This window comes from Motacilla alba, chromosome 2 (genome assembly GCF_015832195.1).
Source record: "Motacilla alba alba isolate MOTALB_02 chromosome 2, Motacilla_alba_V1.0_pri, whole genome shotgun sequence".
Lineage (NCBI taxonomy): Eukaryota > Metazoa > Chordata > Aves > Passeriformes > Motacillidae > Motacilla > Motacilla alba.
In genome coordinates this window covers 85,750,242-85,771,293 of record NC_052017.1, presented here as the reverse complement: position 1 = coordinate 85,771,293, position 21,052 = coordinate 85,750,242, and the positions used below count along the sequence as shown (strand labels likewise).

At 43.2% G+C, this 21,052-nt stretch overlaps 1 long non-coding RNA gene across 6 annotated transcripts in view; it reads right to left on the bottom strand.

Annotated features, from left to right (window-relative positions):
- Nucleotides 1-21,052, bottom strand: part of LOC119697415 — a 101,341-nt gene that overhangs the window by 32,424 nt on the left and 47,865 nt on the right. For all 6 annotated transcript variants that reach the window (XR_005255841.1, XR_005255842.1, XR_005255839.1 and 3 more), the window contains one exon: nucleotides 1,982-2,154. This is a non-coding gene — a long non-coding RNA (uncharacterized LOC119697415). The remainder of the gene's footprint in view (nucleotides 1-1,981; nucleotides 2,155-21,052) is intronic.

Below are 21,052 nucleotides of genomic sequence, written 5' to 3'. Positions count from 1 at the left end.
TTAATCCAAATCTTTAACTGTAGCTCAGATGTCTGGCAAGGAAGAGGGGGTGGTGGCAAAGACAGCATGCAATGTACACTGATGGGGACAGGAACATTGTATAGCTGTCAGCACAAAGAAAGGGAGGCTCATCTTGCAGCAGCAATATTTGGGACAGAAGGCTGGAAGATCAATTTAATTCCTTTGATGTGTCATACCTTGCTAGTAAAGGTTTAAATGCTATTTCTGCCACATTGATTTTCATTACCATGGATCCTCTTCCTGAGGTAAAGAATTTCTCCCAGAGAAGTTTCCTAAACTTGTTTAGCTTGTGGTGATGTTATGTTTTAAATTACAACACAAATACTGGCATGCATATATGCACCAGCTCTTATTATTCATAAGAAATCTGTGTATGGCACTGTGTAATTTTAGTATTCCATGACAGCAGCATTTAAATTCTGTTTTTTATTCAAAAAAGAAAAAAAAAGAAAACAAATCATAACTCATCCAGCTTGCAAGTACAACACCCTGTTCTGTTGCCCCTCTTCCATTAATCTGGAGACTGGGAGGCATTAAGTGACACAAGACCTTTGAATCTGCCCCCTCAGAAACTCTGACAGCTCGGAACATGGTATGTTCTCCGTTATTGTTCTGAAATATCAGCTTGCACACTCCAAAACTATTTAAGAAATACTGATTTAATCATATACTCCCCCACATTTTTTGCAACTGCCATCACTACTGTGAGTGTTAATATGCTGAGTGGGACAATTGTGGTGTTTTGCTGCTCTAAAGAAATATTTTTTCTTTATAAATTCCAGGAATGGGTTGTCTCTGCTGTTTTAGCTACTTCGTGTAACAAATAATCTTTGCAATATGAGAATTTGGCTCATCGTGCAGATTTGTGTTCTTTATAAGTGGAAAACAATAGCAGACAGTGTTCCTCCTGTGTCACTGCTTTAATTCCAGTCAAGGTTGATAAAATATTTCTTGGAGAGAAATGCAAAAATCGGCCTGCATAGGAAACCTGATGATGATGATGATGATGATGATGATGATGATGATGATAATGATGATGATAAGTGCAGGTTTCTGGGTGACATTCCAGTGTAATGCAGTTCCTTCCCTGTGGCACTTGGGATTTGGCTGGTGAGGCTTGATAGGAGATCAGTGAAAGTCCTTAAAGCTGAGGTGAAAACCATGCATGGTGTTACTGCTGGAAGAGCTGTTTGGAGGAGCCTGAGTGTTCCCAGAATAGTACAGTTCCTCTAACATAGCTACAAGCAACACATCAAGCTCCAAAGAGATTCTTTTTTTAGTCTTGGATCTAAGGAGGTGGGGGGGGGGCAACGAACAGTAGAAGGCTGACAATGACAAGCAGGCATTCATTTGAAGGAAAGTAATACATCTAATAAACTCTTAAAGAATAACAGCATAAAGCCTTGACTATCCCATCACTTTCCCCAAATATAATAATGTCAGGATTTTGGTGTTCTTAGAAAAAAAAAAAAAGAAAGAGCACAATGTTTAAGACTATAACATAGCATTTTGCAGCCTTATAGTAATAATAAATACAGTGCAATCTGGAAATATATAAAATAAGAGCACTTTTTTTGCCTTTTTTGTCTGGGCTTCAATGTTGCAGTTGCTCTTGCATAGCTATATACATCAGCCATGTGGCAGCACATGGAGGCCCTGGCAGTGTAAAAAAGCCACTGGATTTTGCAATAATTGCAAGGTAACTGTATTAAATGTCCTGTACAGTTAGCATCCCACAGCATACTTATTGTTTTGTATAGTCACATGATTTAATGCCCCTGGACTGCATTTTTGAAGAGATTATTTGGATGTTTATGTTTTTCACTGCTCCTTGAAGAGCTCACCTTCTTGAGCAGTCTGGGGAGTGCAATTCAGCATGTCTCAGCTCCTCCATGGAAAGAAAGGAAAGATCTTGTGGTTAGACCCAGACATTTCATTTTCTTAGGCATCAGGTACTTACTCTCTAGACAGCTTGGTTCTCTGGCTTACAGCTGTGGGTTTCCCTGCTGTCTTGGTCGTGTGCAGAAAATACAATCCAATTACTTCTTCCATGTGGAGAAGATGCAGAGAGTCAGCAGTGATAGATAGATCCCTGCAGGGCAGAAAGACCCATCCTCTGAAAAATAATGAACCCTGTAGCAAAGGAAAGGAAAAAGAAAGAAAAAAAAAGCTTGGAAAAACACAGCTCACAACTGAAGACCCCACGGCCCTGAGTGAACTGAAGTTGAAAGTTCACGTAGTTTTGAATCATTGCTCGAGGCTCTCTTCAGAGTCAAAGGGATCTCAGTTCATACACTGGTTACACATTTAATCCTGCTTTAGCAGCTGCAATCAAATCAAAAGTTTTTACTGTTTGGGAGGGTTTTGAGTGAAAGCTGATACCGCGTGTGGCGAGAGAGAGCTTTCTTCAATTCCACAGACCTGAAATAATCAGTACCACAGTGTGAGCTCCACTTCATTCAGATGCAGTGTAGGCCGAAACTTCTTTCCTAGTCCTGGATATTCTTCACAGAGGTGTGAGACTGAACATTCCTGAAGCAAATACTGGCATTATCAATCACAGCAGCACCTGAACAAGTGATCTGATTTTTAAAATGATAAAATGGAAACTGTTGGTGCATTTTCACCTCTGAACATCAGACAGTATGTTCACAGCTTTCTCTGGATGGAGGCTTTTTATATTAGCCGCTGTTTTTCAATTTTCCCTCTCTTCCATTATGAATGTGGATGCGAAAACCTGGGTACCACTACTGTTTGCAATAAGAAGCAGTAAATATCCATTCATCACTGCTACACCAAGATCACATTAATTATAAACATAGGTAATTGGCTGTCTTTGATGTCATTGCATTCATTATTAGGATTTCTTTGTCTGCGGTGGAAATCAGTATTTGGGGATCTTCTTAAGATATATATACAAATATATATACAAATATACTGCTGCAAGCAGTTCATTTGGATGTGTATAAAATTGTTGATCTTGCAAAACAATGTCTGACTATATATTTTTGAACTTCTCCCTCCTCCCCATCCAAATTTTGCCAGTTATGTTAGTGGAAAAAAAAAATTCATTGTGTGACAGAACACAGCTTGGAAAACCTTCCCAATGCTCTTTGCCCAACTTGTAGATATGGTGATGTTCACTTTCCCTGCTTACCCAGAAGCCTGAACAGACACTATAAATTCAAAGACCCTCTCCACAGTGCATGTGCACTGATGTAAATCACAAGCAGCAGCACACACTGTGCCCTCAGCAAAGCCCAGGCAGGGTGATGGCAGCCTTGCCCCCACAGAGGAACAACTGCATCCACAGATGGTTTCAGAGAAATCAGAAGGTGGCAGAAGAATAAGACTCTGTGACTGTAGTCACCTCTTCCCAGGTGTCCTGTACATCAATTATTTTTTTCCCTGGAGAAGCTGGCAAATACATTTGAAACACACACAGGGATGTTTTTCAGCCAGTTTAAGCCATGGACGGGAAGTTTTGTGGGCTACAGAATAGGTGAGTACAGTTTCAGAAACCTTTACCCTCTTTTTGTAGTCTGACACCTAACGATGGAATTTGTTAGCCTTTCCAGAAGGCTAATAAACATAAGCTTATTAGGCATAAGCATCTGTTTCCATCCATGATGGACCAACTGAATTGCCTCCAAGACTGCTGACATTCTCCTCTTAAAAGTCATTGGCAGCAGCTGAGCAGAATCAAACTATGGTGTGGGGTTTGTGGAAAGAGCAACCCGCCCCACACACATCCTTGCCCAGACAAGTTGCATTGCACAGATCTCATTTCTCTAGGAATTCAGACTCTAAAAATATTTTATTTTTGCCCTCTTTATTCTATGCATTTCATTCAGCTGTGCTTCAATCACTCTCTGCCAGCCTTTCTTGCTCTTGTGAGGCTGGAGAAGTCATAAATATGGCAGGTCCCTTTGAGCGTTAATGCTGGATGCTGTCCATGACTGCTGAGCTGCAATATGTGAGCCAGCGATACCACAAAGAGAGAGTTTATATTCCTTCCCTATTACATATTTTTAGTGTGTAAATCCACAGAGCAGAAGAAATTTATAGCGAAATGAGTGGTCATGGGGAAAGTAATCTCCATATAAAGCAGTGCCAGATACCTCTCTGTTTGGGACTCCTTCTATTGGGAAGTTTTCCCACCAGGCTGAATGAAACCTTCAGCCATTGCTGTTCTTTTTTTTTGTGCCTCAGTTTTGTGCCTCAGTGACAGGGGGTCACTGACATTGTTTATCCATTATTCATTTAGCAATGCCTCTGGGAAGCAACTTAATGTCATGTATTTTTCACTTACATGAATTGCAATAAATTGGTCTCTTCTTCAAGCTTGCCTGCACTGGGAAAATTTTCTAAGTTCTTTTACAGCTAGCACAGCTTAAACTGTTTGGAGGCTGCAGCAAGGACCTGGTAATAGACAGCATGAGGTGAGTGATTGTTTTTTACCGATGTGGCTTCAGACTATGGCACTAGCTACACTTACTAAAACATGAACTATTAAGACTACATAAACCAGAAATATTTTGGCTTTGTTGAAATACACAGTACCTGTCTCCCTTGGACTGAAAATGCTTCAATTCCACAAATTGCTCATTCTCCCTTGAAAGGCCTAGCTTTCAGTGGAAGATTTGAGTTTTTCTTGCTTTGCTTTCCTAGCCTTCTTTAAAGCAGAGTATTTTAAGTCAATATATCACTAACAAGCCCAGATGAGATTTCAGTGCAGCCTTTACTGTCAGAATCAGAATTACATGAAGTACTGAATTTTGAGGCAGTGATATACACATATACAGTCAAGAGGAGGTAGATTCTGATCTGGCTGGGTGAAATGCTCTCGGTTAAATCCCATCACGTGCGGGCCTCTGTTGGCGCAACCAACACATTTGTGCACTAATAAAACTGAGGGGCTGGCAGGAGAAAAAAAAATTCTCTCTGGGTCTAATAGGAGGGATGTGAATAAATCATAGCTGAAAACATGGAGCGGAAAAGTTTGGTGGATACCCAAGAGATGGAGGTGGTAGATCCTTTGCTGAAAGAAGGCAGCTGAGGAGAAAGAGGAGGTGCTAAACAGAAGGGAACACTCATGTCTGTCCTCAAAACCTCCTGACATGAGCAGTATATGGGTCATTGGATGTGATGGATTAAAATTTATCTTGTAGTTGCAGAGATACATTTTCTGAAGAAGTGAAATTTGCTGAATTTCAGCTGGAGTCAGATGCACATGCTTCACTCCTTTAGACAGCCTCCAAAAATAGGAGAAGCAAGGTGTGTTGTTACAGCAGGAGTCCAAGTCCTTGTGTGAAAACACTTCCCTTGGCATGGGAGGCATTTCTACCTCAGGATAAGGCATGGCCAGGTTAGGGTAGCAGAGGCCATGCCCACACAGAGCCACGATCAGTCAGAAGTGCTCAGCCTGTCCTCGGAGCAGCAGAAAACTCTGCTTTTCCCACAGCTGCTGTATCCCCTCCATAATGGGCTTCTGGCATGAGGATGCAGAGGCTGTGCTTTGCAATGTGCCAGGAATGAGGACACAGGCAAGAGGAGAAGGCAGGAAAATGTAGTTGTCTCTCAGTCTTTACCAAGCCATTTTCCTCCTGAGAACTGATCCAGGGCTCCCCGTGATATCAGGAAGCACGTGGCCATACAAAGAGGCACTAAGACCATCCCAAAGGAGGGAGAAAGCCTCTTTTGAAGCAGAAATCACCTGTATTTCCCTTTGATGCTCCCATACCTTCTCAGATGGGCTATGCTCTCATCTCAGGCTATCTCTGGAGTGGGTTTGGTTTCCAGGGTTCCCATAGCTTTGGAGGACAGTAAAAGGCAACTGGAACTGTTCACTGACCTCTGCAAAGCGGCTGGTTGGTCACTTTTCCCTCCCCCTTTTCTTTCCAGGACCAGCCATAAAGGAGATTCAGTAATCTGTTGGCAAGGGTGCAAACTCAGGTTTAAATCAGTTCATGAGGACCTCTGTGTGCACCGAGAGGACCCAGCTTGTTCACACCTCCATGTCTGCTACCTGACCAGGAGAATGCCTGATTCCCAAGATGGAATTTCTGCCTGGCCAAGTGTCCCAACACAGGACCATGACCTGTCTGCTGTGGAACGCCCCTGGAAGGAAGTTCCCATCTCTCTTCTCTGCTCCCCTGTCCCACAGCCAAAGCCGCCTTACACCTCATGGTCAAAGCGTGGTGTTCAAAGTTAGGATGCCATGCACAGGTCTCCCTTGAGCTCTGCACTGAGTGCAAAGGATGCCTGAGGGCACACAGCACCTTTCCATCATCCCAGAATTAGTTTCTCTGCAAAACAGTTTTGTACATGCAGACACTTGAGGGTGTCATGTCCCTCCTTCTTCTTGCCTCCTAGAAGCTAAGATTCTCACATAAAATTCAAATGAAGATGGTTTTGGTGGGATACTCAGTAAAAAAAGAATGCTGAATGGTGAGGCAACAAATTCTTTCTGTCTTTGAGAAATGACTGTATGTGGTCCTTAGTGCTAGACTGCCCAGATTGCCTGCTATCTAATGAAGCCTTATCTCGCCTCTACCAAACATTTGACTATAATCAAGGTCTTACACATTTGCTTTAGTCTATTCTTACTTCAGCTGACAGGGTGGTGAGAACTGCCTTACTAGTTCTCTTGAGGCATTCCTGGTGGCTCTCCAGGTTACTAAATCATCATCCATGCAGATCCTCTCTGAATTGGCAGCTTAAACACATCTTCCATGTCCTCCCTCAGTTGGATTACAGGACTGGGGGGCCAAGGAGTTACTCTGACCACCGTGATAAAGGCAGCAGGACCCTCTCATCCTTGCACAGCCACTGCTCAGGCTTGGGTTTGCAGTGGGTTCAATTCTCCCTATGCAGTCATGCCCAATTTATGGGCAGCACAATACGGATCATGAACTGTCAGAAAACTTCCCTACATTTTCTCCATGGCAGACAGATGTGTAGGTGGAGTTTTTTGTGGTTTTTTTGTCTGCAGATTGATGATTCACCAGCACAAGCTTTGATGACTCCTACCCTCCAGTGCTGTTTCCTGCTCTACGGTTACACTGGCTGCCCAGCTGGCAAGCTGAAGAGAAACCTGCAAAGAGAGGGTGTGTGAGCCAAAGGAGCCTTGCAGCGAACAGAGCAGGCTGTGACTGGTATGTCATTCACTTTTAATATGATCAGGTGTCTCCTTGGAGAGTGTGTCTCCCACGTATACTGCATGCTGGGCAGTTTAGTCCTGTGGCATGCCGAAATATGGGAGAGCAAAACCCTTTTGAGGCTTTTTTGGAAGCTGCTTGTCAGTGTCTTCCCATCCTGGCCACAGCTAGTTCCAGGTGGAATCAAAGATCAAGGTTTTTCCGAGCATGTGGACCATGCTACCCCAGATTCTTGCTCTGTCCTAACTGGAGGTACAGCTCCAGCCAGTGAGAAAGGGGTAGCAGATGATCCTGCTCTGCCACAAGCAGGCATCCCTCCAGGCAAAGCAGAGAATGGCAGCAGCACACCAGTGTTAGACCCCTGGAAAAAGGGCAGGTCCTCCCCGGAGGGAAGGCAGGCTGCAATGCACTCCAAGTGGGAATTTGAAGCACCCATACTATACCCACAAAATAACCACATAATAATTATGGATAACATATTATCAGCTATGGACTACTGAGGAGAAAACAGCCACATTCCTTCCCACCAAGGCAAGGTTGATACTTTTTATCCAATTTATTTGCTGTGCCTAATTTACAATCTTTTTCATGTGGCTGTGAAAATACTCACATAAGTGTGAATTGCAAACTCCATTTAAATACCTGTATTTATTTTCATTCTTCCCCTTTCAGTAAAATTCTTGGTGGCAGACAAGCTTCTGATGGAAAATTTTCATACACATCTCTGGGTTTTATTTTATCTGTTATGAATTATTTCATAGCTAGATATTGCCTTAATTGTTTACATACTAACTGGGGACAGATAATGTGTAGTCTAGGCTTAATTTAGCAACTTAAACAAAAATGTTACTGAGTAGTTGGTAGACAAAACATTACATTGTAAGGGTTTGGTGTTTTTTTTTTTTCCCTTGTCCTATAATATTTTACTTTGATTAAAGCTGTACTGAGGTAAAATTGCACATCTCACGCAAAAAGCAATTTACCTCAGCTCTTATTGAAGCTAACCATACTTATTTGTCCTAGCATAATGTATTTTTCTAGCTGCATTCTAACTGCAGTGCTTTATCATATGAACCAAGCCAGATTTAATCAAATTCAGTTTGTGTTGTGAATTTTAAGACATTTGTTCAATTAGTTGGAATAAAAGCAAAACATTTGGAAGAAAGATTAAAGTTGAAAAAGGCTGTTGCTAAGCTGGGCATCCAGTGCTCCTTCCGCACCTTTCTCATCCCAAGATACTTCTCATCCTTGAAAAGGCTCTCCAGGCTTTTTTTTTTTTTTTCATTCTGTTCCTCAGATTGCTGGTGATGCTCATGGGATGGGGAAGATGAGAGTTATTTTATCAGGCTAAGACCTGGAGGTTATTCCTTCTGTTGTGTCTGTCATGAGCTTTTTCTGGGCTCTGACGGATGGGACCACATTCAAGCTGGGGGCTTTCTTAATGTAGTGGAGTTGGTCGGGAAGCCACAGTGCTGCTACCCAGTTCCTCTCTAGACTTTCCTGTGCCCTTCAACTGCTTTCCTATCTCTCCCCTTGTGGCCACCTGGTGGAAAAGTTGCCATTATTCACTCGTGTTGGCCCTTCAGAACTGGCTGTGCAGCTCAGTGAGACCAGCACATGAGCTGAGGGACACTGGGGAGAAAGATCAGACCCTAACACACCTTTCCAGCAGGCAAATTACTTTCTCCTCTCATCTCTCTATTGCTTCCCCTTGTTTGCACCCAGACAAGGTATCCTGGGCTATCAGAATGTTTTTGCTGCGTTGTCCTGCCAAGGAAATACAACATCCATTAATTATTATTGTATTACTTGAATCAAGAAAATTTTATGCTTGTTGTTACTATGTCTTATTTTCCTCATCTGGGAATTCTTACCTAACTTAGGCTTAGGCTCTCCAGTCTGAGTGATTTGAAAAGGCCATGGTAAAAAAATGGTGAGAAATAAAAATGTCTTAGTGAAGTCAGAGTCCAGTCTCTCAACTGAGAAACGCAGTGTTTTCATAATTTGAGACAGTTTCTCAGACAGCCAGACAAGGTGACATTAAACAAATCACACTAATTACAACACAATTTATGTAGAGAGATTTTACTGCCTGTTAATGCTTGGCAGGAGCTGTCAAGTACTAATATTTCAAAAAAGAGCATTTCCAGCATTCAATTTTTTTGGTCCATAGGGACATGATGCAGCCTGTTGAGCTCTCTTGTTTGTGCCAGGGGAAGGAGAGCCCAGCCCAAGTGCAGAGGCAGGGAGGGCTCAGAGACCACAGTTCAGCTCATGGCTTTCAGACAGAATTACACAGACCGTGCTGTGGCCCCAGGCAGATCACCCCTGAATGCACCCCATGCTAAACAAAATCAGAAAGAATTTCTGTGATCCCTGAAGGCTTTGCACCTCACGGGCTCCACAGATGCCCTAGTGTGTGTCATGCCCAGAGGTGCAGACATGACACTGCCATTCTGGGCTGCAGACATTTTACATGGTTGATGCCACATTATATGACTGAGGAGAACATCGTGCATTAGCTGCCTTATTAACAGACCAAAGATTAAACACTTAGCTATAAAACTTGCCAACAGCACCATGAAATCTGTTTTTCAGGAGTCTGTAAAGAGCTTTAAGCTTAAACCTAAGAGACATGTAGGGCTCTACCTCCAATTCACTTAGTTTAAGATTGTGTTCCTGTAAGATGGTATCTCCCCTCATCCAACCCCAGCTGGTAGTTACCTTCACAGAACCAACACAAGGGTATGGGGCACGCACTCCTTGCCCATGCTGGTTCTTACACCACAGCTTAAACACTACAGGTTACAAGAAGCCACCCTGGCCTGAGAAGCACTCAGGTGCATCATGCTGATTTTGCTGCAGGGACAACAGCAGCCTGGTAATAGCAAATGGTTTGGGAGCAGGGCCAGGAGGAGAAAGCAGGAAGGAGAGAAGGCCTGGTAATGGCCTCTCACTGTGAAGGTTTTCTGAATGAGTTTCTGGCATCACTGTCTGGACAGACCTCCATTCCATGGCCATTGATAACACACAGACACAGAATGGGACACAGAATCAGAGAATATTCTCAGTTGTAAGGGACTCACAAGGACCATCGAGTCCAACTGCTACATGAATGGCCAGTGCGTGGGAAAGCAAAGCTCTGGGTTAGACCTCTAACTCAGGGGAGAGTGAGGTGCCATGGGGAAGGGTCCTCAAAACCCTGCTGCTTAGAGCTAAATGAGCCCACACCCTCCCTCTGCTTCTCTGGGACATCTGGAAACAGAAGCCAATTAGATAACTGTCTCACTCTCTGGAAAAGTAGAAATGCTCTGGCAAGCTTTTCCTCATGTGCTCAAAGGAAGACAGTGTGAATCAGTGTGAGCTGGACATTCTTAAATAGGCTGGGGGGTGAGATGTCTTGCTCTGGAGGTGGATTCAGATCCTTCTCCAAAGTGGACTGAACTCAGCTCTATGATTTGGTAGCTGGATGCAGGTGTCCCCACACACAAGTTGCCCTCATTCTCCCACAGTCATTCATGTAGCCCATGCCTGGTTTTGGTATAATTTGGAAATGTCTGTCAGCATGGGCATAACTCTGCAGAGCTTGGGCATCCTCTTTCTGGGCTTCTTATGTTTTGCTCTGAGCTAGATTTGCAAGCAACTCTGCATCTGTGCTTCCAAGGCTTCCTGCTGCCCATGGGAATTTATCGCTGGTGAGTCTTGGATACTTGTGGAAATTGCTCAGGAGGTAAGTTGTACTTTTGAGAGGGTCATAAGGACTCTAAATGGTGTATTTAGCATCAGCTGGAGACAGGAACACCTAAAGGGGCCTTGGTGGAAGTGGCATTTTTTGCACACATTAAGGAAATGCAAACTCCTGCCAACCATAATAGCACCATTAAGTCCTGCAGGGCTTGTACATCCAGCGAGCATTTACAAGAGTTACAAAGAAGAGATTTGAGGGGAAAGGGCAGGATACTACAAGGGGCAAAGCCTCCATGGGGAATAAATCCTCCTGGTCTCACCAGGAAAAGCAATTCCTGGGAACTGAAGATGATCAGCACCTTGTCCCAGCAACCTCTGGGACTTACACCGGACTACCATCAGACACTCTCCTGCAGCAGCCACACAGAGATCTCATTTTCCTGTACAGCTGTACCCGGTGACAATGTGATCATCACTTGCTGCGTATGGGCACCTTTTCACACTCGACTCACAGTTAGTGCAGTGCTACAAGCCAACACAGCCCGCAGTTACACAAAAATTCAGGACTGAGAATGCATATAACAGGGGAGAGAAATGGGTCAGAAGAGTTATTTCAAGCAGATGTTGGTGATAGATGTTGGTAGCGACACTAAGTTATCAAAAGGAAACACATATATCTATGTCTTTTCAGAATAAAAAACGAGCATCTGCACTTCAACAAGGTTTAGTGATTGCTAAATGGCTCCCATTGTCAAGCGAGAAGCTTTATGAACAGAAGGGTTTACATGAAGCAGTTGTTGTTTACACCTGAAACTAGTGTACAAATAAAGCCATCATTCTTTGCTGCCAATTCTCCTCTGCTCTGTGCCAGAGCAGCCTGTGGAGCTGTATGACAGCCCTCCCTGCAATTGTTCCTCGCAGGTGTAGCTTTTATACATGTTTGCTAATGGTTGTCCAGGTCAACTCACACACTGAGTCCCTTTTAATTCAACAAAGCAATGTGTTAAGAAAAGCAGGGAAGGCATTATTCAGAAAAGGGAACTTCGGCCTTGGGCAGCAAAAGGGGAGCATGGAGTTAATTTTCTGCTTTGAATTGCCCTGCAGAGGAGTTTAGCTTTTTCCAGTGAGTGTCAGGGGAGACCAGGGCAGAGGACACCACAGACAGAAGTTTCCTTGTGCACCTGCCTCCCTTGCCTTGCCTTCCACAGACAGTTATCACAGCCCCATGGACTAAACTTCAACTGGATAAAAACAAATCCTAAATTGTAAACCACTAAACATTAGTCTGAAATCTAATCTTCTTCTCCCTCCCCATTTCTGTACTTTTTATACAACCACCACCATCATCTCTTTCTCTTGTATATTTGTCCTTGCTAAGGAAGGACACATGAGGTGCCTTCACCTTGAGAAGGTCAATCCTGGGAGTTGTGACCCTCTGGTACCTCTTGCTGCAGATGCACACCTTCTATGGTGGCAAACCTCAGCTGCTACAGCAGTGCTGGGGAGCCCTAGGGACCTCAGCACCAAAATGAGCCTGGGGTGAAAAAGGAAGGGGTGAGAATGGAACCAAGGGACTAAAACACTTCCGAAGCTCACTGGCTGCTTGCATGACCAGAAGGAGAACAGGGAGGTGGTGGGAAGGGAGGAAAGTCTGAGAAAGGCAATAAAGAGGGGAGATAGAGGTTGGAGTAACCCCAGGAAGAAGGAAATGGAGAAGCAGAAAGAACTAGCAAAGCAAAGAGGTATTGATGGCAATAGGAAGCATCGTTATACTGCGCGGCAACACAGTGTGGTCACAGCTACACTTAAAAAGCCCCACAAGCTGGATCATAGAAAAACTTGAAATGTGCTGCTTAAAACAACAAGTTAGGCCCTTTTTCTTTTCACTACTCGTTGACAAAGATGGACTTTGGTCATGTCTTCAGACCCTTTTTTTCTAGAAATTAACATTTAAGAAAACAATTCTCACCAAGCTGTGTGACTCAAAGAACTGGGGCACTGGGGAAAACATCAGCTATCACAAACCTTACCACTGAACGGCAAGCACTAACGAGTGGGGGATTAGGTTTTCCCTGGACCTGCTCCTTTAAGTTCCTGGCAGCTTTGATCTAGCAGCAGAGAATTGACGTGGGAGGACAGATCACATACTCCCTCCTGGATACTTTCCTTTTGTAGTTGCATGTGATGCTGTCATTTAATCTTGACTAGAAATGGGAAGTGATGGTTTCTCTTTTTGTGAGGAGCATGGATAGGTCCAATGCAGGCATTCTCAGCCATCCACACATTTGAAGAGGAAGTGGGGAATCTGGGTCCAGCCCCCAGCTATTGTGGCTTCAGGAGTCAGTGTCCAAGCAGAGGTTATGCTTTGGTTCCCTGCTGCCTAGGCACACATGCAGCAAAAAGCCAAGACACAGACCAGTATCTCACCGGTGGAACACTACAAGGTACAGTGTTGCCCCCCTTGGCAAGCTTTGTTTAGCACTCAGAAACTCCTGACAAACAATAAAATCTTCAAACTGTGTCTCAGAAAAGTTTCCAAATGGACAAAGAGCATCTATCTTAGAGAAATGCGGGCTCTATCCAAAGCCAAAAAAATCCAGTTTCCCATTCAGGCACCAAGTGAGAGTCAGCCCCAGCCTTCATTTTCACAAAGCCAAACCCAGATCTCTGCATCCTTTTAGACAATGTGAAAACTAATTTGGGTATTTAAAGATAATCCAGATAAAATCAAGCTCATCCTAATCTTTCATCCAATGAGACATTTGATGTATTTGAAAGTTTATATTATCTTTTAAAATCACTGTGGCTCACTTGTAAAGTCTGAAATCATCACACACATAACAAATCCCTTCATGGAAGTTCAGTTTCTGGGAATTAAATTAAAATAGGAGATATCTGTATAGACAGATACACAAAGTAAAACAGGCAGGGGGGCTTACAGTGATGTATACTGTCTGAAAGGGAATACATTAGTGGCTCCCCATATAAAAAAACACCTTTCTATCACTATGGCATGCATTACATGACACTTTTTAATGCATTTTTTTCTTCTCCAGTAAGAAGAAGTGATTTCCCTGGATATCACACTTGCCTGAGCCAAAGCCCATGGGTTGCATTGTCATCTGTGCCGCTGTAAATATTTCTGTTAGATCTCTTTCTGAGGATTCTTCCTCCAAGCTGACATGATCAAAAGCAACAAATACAATATGTCTTCAGTTTACTTCCTTGCTTTCAGGTGTTCTGTCTCCTGAAACATATCTTACAATCATGATGAGGATGGGCTGGAAGACATCATCTTAAAATTCATTAAGAAATACATTTTTATTATGAATTAATCCTATGCTAGATTAGACTACAGATCTTTCCATTAAAGGTAAACAATTCACGCTTCCATTTTACTTTATACAATACTGAATATTTTCTGAGATTTGATAGATCACCCAAAGCCACAGATACTCACAACAACTCTCAAACAAGTCTTCATCATTCCTTAGAATTCTACTTTTTCCCAAGAAAAAAGCTAAACCAATAATTTTTGCCTCCTGTGTTCAACTACACTTAAACTATTGACTACCCAAAAGGTTTACACAGTTAAGACTCCACTAGATGTGAAGCAGCTCCTGATGACACTAGGTACCACTCTCTAGTCATGCTGTCTCTGTTCACTTTTTTCACCCTAGGAAGAGAAAATATCCCCCTCCAAGAGACAGTGCTACTCAGTTGGAAAAATTTTCCATCAGGCACAGTTAGAAGAGATTTGGCAGAGGCCCTTGTTGGTACAGTCCCTTATTCAGGAGCTCTCATGGGCTTGTGTTGAGGCCCTTTGGGGCTCTCCATCACAACCCCCATCGCTGAGGGTTCCCTTTCCCTCTGCTCCAGATCCACTGGGTGACACTGTTTGTCCTCTGTCTTCTCTTCCCCTCTGCCTGAGCTCCATCGGGTGACACTGTTTGTCCTCTGTCTCCTTCCACCTAGGCTTGTATCCAGCATCTGAGAACATTCTGCTGACTGAGTTTCATTTGCACATCGACAGGGGATTTATGGCTGCTTCTGCATGGCTTCCTGGCTGTACCAGCTCTGGTTTCCCACTCAGCATCTTCTTCTGCTTGACTGTGGATGGCAAGAGAAGCCAGTCAGCAAGCCCTTTCCCTTTTCAGCTGTTTCCCAGCAAAAGAAACAGTAGCATGTCAGACTGCCAGACAACACACCACAGAGATTCTCCCACATATTGCTTCTTTCTTCCTTTTTTCACATCAAGAGCTAAAGAGGTGGGTGACAGATTTCCAATGGAGGAGGGGGGAAATTACGCTGAGCACTGCTATTGTGACCTCTCTGTCTTTTACACTTGAGCAGGAAGGGGCCCTGCAGTGAGGCACTAAAACCAACAGCCTATTCACAAAGCCCCTAGGTAATTAGTAATTAAAAAATAAAATTAAAAAAAAAGAAAAATAATTGCAGTATGCCAAGAGAGGAGAGAGGGCTTTAAAAGGATATACCTTTATAGCCATAAATCACTAAAGAAGAATTACAGGATAATGTAGAAAAGGTCAATGCAATAAAAGCAGTGAAAGAGACACCTGAGTTTCCTTGAAGTCACCAGGGAAGCACCTGTGCTCAGTGTGCTTGCTGCATATACATGTAGCTGGATAATTGCTTGGTTAGGAACTGAAATAGCAGCATGTGGGCATCATCCAAAGGAGCAAGTAGACACACAGAAAAGAAAAAAATCACCAGTCCAGCCTTGGGCAAAGTTTCGCTGCATGCAGAGTAGATCAACAATTTATTTCTGAAATTTACACTTTGTAAAGCATAAATAAGCAGGGAGGATCAGCGTGCACTCCAGCAATGTACATACCCTCTGACAGACACTGTGTTTGGCTCACTCTAATGAGGGCAGCCCCAGAAACAAGACTACTGTACCTGCCGGAGCTGTGTGCTCTCACATTGCTTTTTTTTTAACACACAGCTCGATTAATCTGAAGGTTAACTTAATTAAGTAAAGCTCACCTCCTTATCAGGCTCTTCTAGGCTTTAACAGCACACCAGGTACAGTGAGGCCATTCATTAGGCCTTACAATGTGCCTCTCAGCTAGGTAAATATGTGCTAATTGTGTTTCACTGAAGGGTTCAGAAAAAGGCAGAACAGTTAAGTCCAAAGTTTTGAATGTCTGGCCTTGGAAGTTGTGTAGGAACCCCAAGGAAAATGTGGGTCAGGGAATGAATTCCACAGCACCTGTGGGACCATGGGAGTTGGACAAAGGAAGAGAAGATGAGCAGAAATGAATCCTCGCACGAAACACGAATTTGTGTGCTGCACCAAGCTCCTGGGGCTGAGGCTGACTGCAGAAAAAGCACAGCCATGCTGCCCTGCAGCTGGGAGGCCTCAGGGAGCCAAGGGTTCTAGGATACTGTGATAATACAATACATATTGTTTCTGATCATTTTAAGGTCCTGCTTTCCTCTTAGAAAAAGGAGAGATTACACCCAGCTTGTGTCACCTCTGGCAGGGTGGTCACAGTGCAAAGCCCCATGGAAACCCTATGTGCCAACACAACCCGTGTCACCTGCATGCAGTGAGGAAACCAAGTGACAACAGGCCGTGCCTCTCTTGCATGCCAATGAGTTGGTGTCAGTGCAACATGGAGCCCAGGGCAGGGGCGCATGCATGTGAACACTGGAGACTGGGGGGAAACCACCTCTTGTACTTACATGATGAAGAAGAGAGTTTGTACTGCTGTCCTACAGTCATATATACTGCAGCAAAAGAAACCTGAAAGAACTGGACAAGGTCACCAAAAGAGAAAAACAAATCTGAAAGAGGGTTTTCAAGGCATCCTGCCTTGAATCCATGGCCCAGTTACAGTCTTCCTCACTGTCAGCACATTCCTCACCTCCATTTTTCTTTTCCTATGAAAGATAAATGTAATGCTTATTGTTGCAAGGAGAGCAATGCCATAATCAGGTTAAGAAAACAATTGACTGAATGCTGACGTATATTCCTAAAAACTTAATTCTGAAAAGCTTCAGTTGCTCATTAGGGACACTTGTCTTGTTTACAATGTCACTTCTGTTACCAGTGTTTTTAAGAGCAAATACTTCTGGGAATGAGAGAAGCCTGACAGTCTTATGAACTTGGCATGCAAATTTGCCAGGCAGATTCAGATTCTTTGTTCCCTCCCCTATCAGTGCTAGTAAAAAAATGTGCATTGGCCTTGTTTGAATGAAGAGAAATAAACAAGAGAAACATGGAGAGAGGAGAGGGGAGGAAGAAAACCTGGACCTAGAGCAGTATGAGGAGTTAGCAGCAGAGGTGAGAAGAGCTGTTTGTACGTCATTAGTAAACTTTCTCTGTTAGCATTATGCCAGTTGTGCACCTGCCTTGAAAATACATTCCTTGGTGCTGCTTTATTACTGCAGTTGCTGAAGTTTCAGAGATAAAAACATCTCTTAATAGCCCTATTTTCATCTTCTCTTCAGCATTTTCAAGAATGCACCACTTTCCATCCCAGTCAAACCAGTCATATTAACCTTTTCCAGATTACTTCTGAGCTTCCTCAGGAATTTTTATACTGGTTTACATGAATCAAAGTGGCTGCTTTGAAAGCTGATTTTCCCAATATGCTGCTGCTTTGGAGGTAACCTCAGGAGCTGGTTAGGATTTTCACTTTCACATACTAGAACTGAATCCATGTTTTAAGGACACCTTTCTCTCACTGTAATACTCATATTTACCTCATTTTTAAACAAGAAAATATTTCTTTTGAAAAAAATGAAATTTCTAGTAGTCCCAACCTCTCCAAGTTTATCCTAGAGGAACAGCTACATGCACCCTGACACTGGAGATCAGCAGCCAATAATTGTGGAAGTGAAAGTGTCTCTTCACTGCCTCATCTTGAGAGGTCTAGGGCACACATGGATTTGCAACTCTAAGGAATCTCTCCAATCTTAGCCATTTATGAGGGACTTTAGATGATGTCCATTTCAGCACCTCAGCCCTCAAATTAAATCATGTGTATTGAGCAGCTTAACACAAGTAGCAGAGCTCTGCATGGTGCGCTGACTCTTTTTCTAAACTGGAGCCTTTGGCACATGAGGTCTCATTCAGCCAACAGCATAGCAGAGGTCAATGATTCAAAAGTGTCCTCTCTAAAACAAGAAGGACCCATTTTATTGGCAAATCACCAGCAGCAAGAGATTAAATTAAGACTGCAAATAATGAAAGAATGACAAAAACATGCGTTTTCTCCTCTTGATCTCTTTATTATGTTTCCTGGTATAAAAAACTATAACCTGCCTCCTTCCAGCATTTTCCTTATTTTTAGAAGAGCTAGAGTTCTGTCCTGAATTTTGAGAGGATGACTTTGCAGTAAAGAGCCACAGGAGTTTATGCAGACCTCTTGTGGCACACTGGAAAGGTCAGGAGGAGAGGGCTGTGTAAACTCACGTAGCTCAGGGTGGTATGCCAGCAAGCTAGAGCTGAGAACTACGTGCTGAGGTAGTCCTTTAAACAATCCCATAAAGCAAAACAAAACAGGAGCAGAGCTGGAGTCACTTTGTTGAAAGAAGTGTAAATGGAAATATTTTGCCAAGATGTGTGGGACTGCCAAACCCACAAATGATTTGAGACTCCCTCCCACAGCAGGGCTTGGAAAATGTATTCTGTGTTAAGAGTTACACGTGCTCCTAGAAGCCCATAGTTTAGCCTAAAAGTCAGTCTGATTAATGCACAGACAGGCTAGGTAGGAGCAACAGAATAGAGATGGGGAAGAAAAGAAACTAATTAAGGCAAAATACACTTGGGACTTCTGGGGTGGTGGAGATACTGGGTGCTATTAACAATCAGTGAGATTGATACCGGGGCACCTTTAGAAAAGTCAGCAGATAATAAGAAACAGCATTAAGAACAAATTGAGGTGGGTAAAATTTACTGCTGTTTCCACTGAGAATGTAAATGGAAAACTTGGAGAGAGCTGGTGAAAATGCTAAAAGAGGCCAAACAAACAAATTCCACTAGCACCAGCAGAGTGGTTTTAAATCATGTCCTTTAATAATCTACCATTCGCATTACTGTAACATGTCTGCAAACAATTGTTGAGTTCCCAACTTCTGCTGCTGGAAAAATGATGACCTGGGGGAAGGAATTTTTGTAGTAAATACCTCAGCATGAATAATAAGATGAGGTTATTTAAGCGACTGCTCCTTGAAAAATTAGCCTTACTTCCTAATAACTGTACTACATAGCTTAAAGAAATCTAATTTTATCTCTGCCTCCCACACAGTAAATCTCCCTATCACATTCTTTCCTTGCTTCACTGCTATTTCTTTGCTTAATAATCACCTACTTAAAAGATCGGAGATAATATTAATAATGGGCAAATTAGATACACAGAAAAACAATGTTTTCTGTTCTTTCAGAGATACCCAGCATGACTGTCATTAAACCAAAAGCAAGCCTCGAGGAGGGAGCACAGAATCATAGGCAGGCAGCAGTGGAACAGGGCAAGGACTCTGGCTAACTTAGTGTTGAGCAGACAACATTAGTCAGCGTTGCAATGCTGAAATATTTAACAACAGGAGCGGCTCTCCCCTTCAGCATTTTTCTCCCATAAACTAATTAGGCTATAATATTATGATCACTTCCTTTGAGGCTAGGCTTTCCTCTTAGCATGACTCTTGGCAGGCTGGGCAAAGCTGGGTTATCGCTGTGATGAAAAAACTGGCACTACATTTTGCCTCAGTCTCCTTTATTATTTTTTTCAAAGTTCTATACAAAGCCACTCACATGCCCAATGGCTCAATCTCACTTCCAATTAAGCCAATGATAAAACTCACATTGACTTAAATGGAAGCAGGTTTGCATCCCAAAGGCTAACAGTCAAGGCTTTTAACAGTCAGACTACTAATGGGGAAAGTAGAAAGAGTTAGAAAATGTCATCATCTTCTCTTTTCTTAGGAGCAGTAATTCAAAGTGAATAGAGTAGGCATGTTCGATTTGAAATTATTTTCAGGGAGAAAAAATACGTGGTGAGTCTATTTATAATGCGGTGATTCAGCTCTTCTTATAATACTTGGGGATGGTTCCATGGCAGAGAAGTAGGCAGCACATAAGAATTATTGACTCTCCCTTTAAATAGTTTGCAAGGACTTCTTTAGCCCTTACTATATTCAGCCCTTACTATATCACCTAGCCTGTGCACTGCTAATAAAAGGTTTTGGCCAATTAACTTGGTTATATTGGAGTCCACTGCTGAAAAAAGAGCAAAAGACCTGGAGCGCCCCAGATGCTTCCTCAGCACTGGCTTCTGCTATGGACAGAGACCATACAAGGCCAGGAAAAAAGATAATTTTGTCTTTCTTTTCATAACATTGGCAAAATTAAGCAAAAGGAAGATATTAAATTAACAACGGCTGCATTAATGTTAATTTTCTTGCTTCAACAAACATACTTTTGGAGCTGGAAAGGTAATCCATAAGTAAAAAAGCCTTTGAAGACAGCCGGGCAGAGACACCCAGCATTTAAATTTCCCATGAACCTTTCAAAGGCAGATAATTCTACTCAACCTCCCCAGCCTCAGTGGGATTCCCACTCCTCACAGAGGGCACAGGCACCCACACAGAAGTGCAGCCCTCTAGGAGCAGTGGTTTAGGTGGTGATAACAATTTCTCATCCCTTCTCCTTTCTCCCCTATCCTGCAGAGGACAAGGGATGCAGGGGTCAGAGTGACCAAGCTGCAGTCCCCAGCACACAGGGACTTCTGCTGGCAGGGAGTGACAAGGGAGGACATTGCCACCAGGTCAGTGTGCTGCAGTGAATCAGTCCCTGATGGATTCTCAGCTCAATTCCAGCATGCACACAGCTGGACAGCTGCCACAGGAACCCTGCAGCTCCCTGCCTGGCACTGCCCCAGTACACACAATGGAGGCATTCTGGGGAGGATGACACCATGGAAAGTTTGGAACCTTCTGCCAGTTGGATTTGGTGTTTCTTTAGGACACCCATGACAGCCACAGTTGTATCTGCACACTGTGCATGAGAACAGGGAAGCCTGGCCTGGCCTGCCCTGTCTCAGTGTTGAAAGCATTTTCTCATTATTCTGGGCATTGTTTGTTTGCCAGCTGGTGGATGCGTTCCACCTGTAGTTATGTCTTTCATCTCAGTGCCTCTTCTACTCCTTGCTTTTCCC